Below are 6,611 nucleotides of genomic sequence, written 5' to 3'. Positions count from 1 at the left end.
ATAAGTAAAAGGTGATAAGGACCATCTAGAAAGGCTTGTTTATTGCTTGTTGCCAACCTGTTCTTTTGATGGATTGGTTAAAAGTTCACCTCATTCTGCAAATATCTCAACTGCACAGAGTTTATACAGCATGCTTTTCTCATATTACTCTAAAAGCCCTGTCCTTAGAGTGATTGTGTATGTATAAGATGATAAAGTACATGGTGGAACAAGGAGCCCTGCCAAAGAAGAGAAAGTAGGACAATTCCGTCACCGAAGGGGACTGCTTTTTAAAAATTTGTTCTTTTTAGTTATGCATGACAGTAGAATATATTTTGACATAGAATACATACATTGGATATAACTTCCCATTCTTGTGGTTGTAGGGGACTGATTTTAGTGGAGAAATTCTTTGCATTTGACTTCTATCTTGGCACACTGTGCTGGTGAGTTATTCTGTATGAATTATCTTTCATTTACTTCCAGTGGCAGGTAGCTTTTCTGAAGGCCACAAACTTTTATGGTTCAAATCCAGAAACTACTACTTAATAATTCTTTGATCTTAAATAAGTTGGGTAACCTCTCTGTGTCTCTGTTTCCTCATCAGTGTGGTTAATAATCATCACACTCATCTCAATGGCTATTTGATTATGTGAGATCTAGGTATAAAATGGTGCAGTAGGCTGAAGCACAGCTCCCAGAGATATCTGGCCTTAATACCTGGAACCTATAAATGTTACTTTATATGGTAATAAAGGGCTTTTGGCAGATGTGATTTAAGTTAAGGATTTTAAGATGAGAAAATTATCCCGATGAGTCCTAAATCCAATCATATGTATCTATCTAAAAGAGAAGAAGAGGGAGATTTCAACACAGACAGATAAAAGGTGATGTGAAGATGAAAACAGGGATGGGAATGATGTGATCACAAGTCAAGGAATGTGAGCAGCCACCAGGAGCAACAAGAGGTAAGAGGCAGCTTCTCCTCTCGAACCTTCAGAGGAACAGTTTTACTAACATCTTGATTTTGGCCCAATGATACTGATTTTGAACGTGTAGTCCCTAGAATAGTGAGAAAATAAATTTCTTTCCTTTTAAGTCACCCAGTTTGTATTACTTTGCTATAGCAACTAGAGAAACTAATACTAAGGTTTAGATCCATGCCAGCCAAGTCTTTAGCATTAACTATTGATATTCCATGAAAATGACAAGAAGTTGACAGTCTGAATTATTGAGAACTAGGACAATTCATGGACCTAAACTGTATTTTCAAGGAACTTTTATGCTTGGACATAGGAGGACGTTTCAGATAGAAACTTATTCTGATGAGGGATGTGAAGAGAACATGCCATATGATGATCCGCCACCTTCCACCAGTATATCTTTTAATTGAATGAAGCAAGGGAGAGGAACCACTGCAGTGTTACAGGGAGGCAGCAGTCAACCTCCAAAGCATTCTCCTTTTGCTTAATTAAGGTACCCTATATATATTCTGAACAACAAAATCTCTGGAAGGATTATGTGTAAGTTATTTTTCAAGCCTAGAAAACAGTGGTCCTAAACTAACAGTTGCTTCCCAAGTATAAGAAATACAAGCAAGAGAAGGTGTGCTACTATAGTAATTAAGAGCCTTTGGAATAAAACCAATGTCCTCTCAAGTCCCTACACTGCAGTTGCAAGTTATATGAGTCAATTAAGCCATTTTACCTCTTTGAGTCTCTGTTTTCTCTGTAAATTCTCTGTACACATGTGCGTGTGTGTGTGTGTGTGTGTGTGTAAGATAAGATCATTGCCTCATTAGATTATTGTATGAATCAAATTAAATAATGCATACAAAGTTCTCAGTCTCTTGGCCTGGTTAACAGTCAGTAGGCAATAAAGTGTATCCCCAAAATATGAGGCTAAAGGACTAATTTATTTAGGGAACTAGAATATTGAGTAGATAATTGAAGGCCAAGATAATGTACAAAATGTGTGCAAACAAAAAGTCCCATTAGATTAGATTTTATTTGTTTTAGCTCCAAAGATTATTTATTTCCTAAATCTTAAAAATTTAGTAGCATAATGTCTAGGTGTAATATATTAGAGTTGGAGTGGTTGTTCCTGAAAATGAAGTGGTACGAGATCAAAATATTCCAATTTTTTTTTGTACTGGGCATTGAACTCAGGGGTACTTAACCACTGAGACATGTCCCCAGCCCTTTTTTATTTTTTATTTTGAGATGAGATAGGGTTTCACTAAGTTGCTTAGGGCCTCAATAAGTTGCTGAGACTGGCTTTGAACTTTTGATCCTCATGCTTCAGCTGCCTTAGCCGCTGGGATTACAGGAGTGTACCACCGTGCCCAGCTCCAATAAATTTTTTAACAATTTTTGCCTATGAACATAGATGGTGGCATCAAAACCATATTGATGATAAAACTCCTATTTTTGCCAGGTTCAAGTTGCTGAAAGGAAATTCTCAGAAATCACTTAAATTCTTCCTAGCTGGGTTTTAAAATTTAATAGAGGGGACAGAATTGACAATATAAAATGGCCACAGAAGCCATATAGAAGAGTCAGACATGTATTACTTTAGTGGAGAACATGCTAAGCCTCCTATACTTTTAAGTATTAGGGTACGCTTGTGACCCGCTTTTGGCCCATGACACACTAGATGTTTGATGTTTCTGGAAAAGATATGTTCACTTCGATAATGACCAAAAAGCAGAGAAAGTTTCTCTTCTTTGTGCTTCCTTTACTGCCAACCTCTGAATACAATTGTATGATGCTTGGAACTACAGAGGCCACCATGGGATCTAAAAGAAAGAATTAATAGAATTAGAGCGTTGCTAACCTTAGACTATGACCTTGTTGAGCTGCTAAACCCATGGAAGTTTCCTTGCTTCTCTGGACTTCTGGTGATATGAATTTAGATGTTGTAGTAAGTAAATCATGGGAATATATCACATCATTTAGGGACAGTGGGTAGAGAAAGAAGAAAAGAAGACTCAGGACTACTATGACAACTGACATTTAAAAGGCAGATAATGGAAGAACAACAAGGTGAAAAAAAAAGAAAGAAAAAAATAGATGAAAACAGTGAGAAAGAAGTAAAGTCAGGGAAATATAATGCAAAGGCAGCTACAACATAACAGGGTTTCTTGCAGAAGAGAGTGTCAGAGGCGCACTGAATATGTTTGAAAATTCTAATGAGTTGAGTGGGTAGACATGGCCCTTAGCCATAGATATGGTCATGAGATTTGGCAATAAGAGATCATTGGTGACTAGAGCAATTTTAGTGAACTGAGGAGTTCAAAGCCATATCAGACTGAGTTAAGAAGCAAATGAAGGAGTTAAGTCACCTTTTTAAAGATATTTTTCTATGGGGAGTAGGAAAATGGGTCAATGTTTGTAGAAAAGGAAAAATAGAGTTATTTTATTATCTTCTCATGTAAGAATAAAAAGCATGTCTGATGAGAAAGACCCAGTAGAAAGGAAGAAATTGCTTATGTAGGAGAGACATGGAGATAATTGCAGAATAGAAGCCCTTGAGGGACAGAAGCATTCAGTGTCCAAGTGGAGTCTTCAGTAGGAACAGGGATGATGATTCATTTAACTCACGAGGAGGGAAGATGTGGGCACTAAAAATGTTGTGCTGACCCAAAAGACTCTTCAAACTTTCAGACAAAAGAACGACAAATCACAAAAATGAGTTTACTGAGGGTGACATACTCACCTGCAGCAAAGCAACAATGACAGCTACATTGTGACTAGAAATTCCCAAACCAGTTAGAGCTGACCCTAGAGAAATTAAAGTCAGGCAAGATGTGGTAAGAGAAAATGATGCTAACCTGTCTCAGGCTGTGTAATTTCAAGACCTTAAGATAAATTTTGGAGACAATAGGAGTTCCCAGTTTGGGACAAAGTTTATAAATTTGTCTTTTTTTTTCTTTCCACTCTAGAAGTTCATTTATTGAAAAATGAACCAGATAGTCCTGGACAGAAACTTCCTGATGAGATCCATAGAAATTCTGAAATTCAAAATATAATAAATTATAAACATTTTTCTATCTTCTAAAGATGGTCATGGTGAAGTGAATGTACTAAAATAGAAATGTGTCTCTGGAACTATATTCTTTTTAAAGAAAATATGCCTGAACTAGGAATACCAGAACAGGTCAAAATTATGGTTGCCTTGAATACAGTGATGTATGTCTAAATTATACTAAGAAATAAGGATAACAGACATTTAAAATGATATCCAAAGTCAAATAAACAAAAAAGAAAACTTAGATAACTCCTTCATTTTCATGTTCCAATCTTAGTTACAGACCTGTATCTTCACTCACATTGCTTGCTTTCCATTTTCTATGGAACAAGTGGTCCTCATCCTGCAAGAAGCCCAAACTTTCTCAAGTGCTGTGGATTTTGTCCTTGTCATCATTCAAAGACTGAGCTCTTTCAGTTATCCTCTCCCCCAATGCACCAAAAATCTTTCCCTTTCTTCTGACTAATTCTCTCCAGAACAGAACACTAATATACTGCTTCTAGCATTTCCTGTTTTTAAAGAAACTCTCCTAAGTCCTTCTTATCTAAAGAGTTGGATAACTCTTACTAGCAAATTTCTCATTGAGTTTGATAAAACCAGGCTTTTCTTCCCTCTTTTATACTGGGACTGCTGCCACCAAGAATGTTGATACCACCTTATTCTCTCTGGCCATTCCCATGGTCCTGGATCTCTCAGAAACATTTGATATAGGCCTATTCTTTCTACTAATTTGAAACATAAAATTAATGGTTTTGTAGGTCTAAAATTATTTAGGCAATTTCATTTGGCTCAATTTAAGAGTAAGATTTTTTTCTTAGGTTCCTGATTCCTAGTGTTTGGATTTTTTCAAACCTCAATATCAGTTGCTTCTCCATCTCATTTCTACCTTTCCTCCCTTATTCAACCTTAGTTCTCTGTTACCGATTCCATATTCTACTCTACTGTCTTCCTCCAGATGATCTCATGTGTTCTTATAGTTCAAATAACTTCTTTGTGCCAAGGCCCTATATATTTATTTCTTGAGCCTTCTCTCCTATGAGGTCCACATTCAAATATGAAACTCCCTATCACCATCTGCTTTTGATGTCTAATAAGCATCTCAAACTTGACAGAGCCAAAACAGAACTCTTTGCTTTCACTCACCCATGCTTACGTCCTCTTCTTTACCTATCCTATAGAAAGTCTTCTTGCTATCGTATCTACAAAAATGACACATCCATTCACTATTCCCATTTATAGTCCCAATTTCCTAGAGTAGGGTTTTCCAGGCTTGGTGCAAATGGTCTTTGGGGATAAATCAGTTTTTGTTATAGAGAACTATCTTGTTCTTTGTTGGGTTTTTAGCACAGTAGATATCAGTAGCAGCCCTGTTCCCAATTGCGACAACCAAAAAATGTCTCCAGACAGTGCTAAAAAATGCTCTGGAGTAAAAAAATCAGCCCAAGCTAAGAACCAATACCCTTCAGCAATCTACCATCACTTCTTGTCTATAATAGCTAGCCGACCAAATCTCACTTCTCCTATTTTGACCCCCTACATGCAAGTTTCCACATTGCAGTGAGACAAGTCTTTTAAAATCATAAATCCCTGATTAAAGCATGTCATTCAGAATAAAATCAAATTATTGACCTAGACTACAAAGCTCTCTTCTTGATATGACTATTGCTCACATCTCTGGTCTCAAGTCATGCATTTCAGCATGTTCCAACCACAACCTAGAATGTTCCTTGAACATACTAGGCTTGTTGCTAGAATGAATAGATGAAAAACTCAAGCAGTTCAGTTTTATATGAAAGCAAGTTTGAATAGCACGATGAGTTACAGTTATAGCTAGATAGGCCAAAAATCAATGGTAAGATCCTCAGTGATGGTATAATAAAACAGCACAATAAAATAACAATAAAAATTCCTAGCAATAATTTTCTACTGTATGATCTCTACTCGAAGATTATTAGATCTTTCCTGGTTCTAAAATGTATCTGGTAGCTCTTCACTCAATTGCATCACATGCCATCTATGTATAAAATTGCATATTGCCACTCTTCCCTGCATTCAAAGAATACTGTCAGAATTCCCCATGGACATGACTGTGAAAACTGTTTTGATCCTTGACTTTCTTTCCTGCCTTATCACAGAATTTCAGAAAATACAAATAGAGTTAGACAATCTAGTTTGGAACCTGCTGGGTAAATCCAATAATCCTTTAAAAACAGCTACACCAGGATTAATTTACAATGAAGACAAAGAATTTTCCTTAAAAGAATCACATTTGACTGAGACTATTCCTTTGATCTTTTTAACATAGTTAGCCTGAAGATATATTCAGTTCAATGACTCTTCAAGCATATGGAGTATCAGTCAGTGTTGCAGGAGTTGTGACAGCAGTGAGCAAAATAAGTCTCTGCTTTCATTATGTACACAAATGGTGATCAATAGTAAGAGGAAGAAGAAAAATGGAGCAGGAAGTAGATATAGGTTGTGATGATGGTAATTGATATTAAGGGTAGAACTCTTTTATCTGAGGAATGTATTTAAACACAAACCTAAATTAAATGAGGGAGCTAAAACTGTGTGGCTATCTGAGAAAAAGCACATTTTCAGGC

The sequence above is a fragment of the Sciurus carolinensis genome, chromosome 6 (assembly GCF_902686445.1).
Source record: "Sciurus carolinensis chromosome 6, mSciCar1.2, whole genome shotgun sequence".
Classification (NCBI taxonomy): domain Eukaryota; kingdom Metazoa; phylum Chordata; class Mammalia; order Rodentia; family Sciuridae; genus Sciurus; species Sciurus carolinensis.
Note: the sequence above shows the minus strand (reverse complement) of the source record.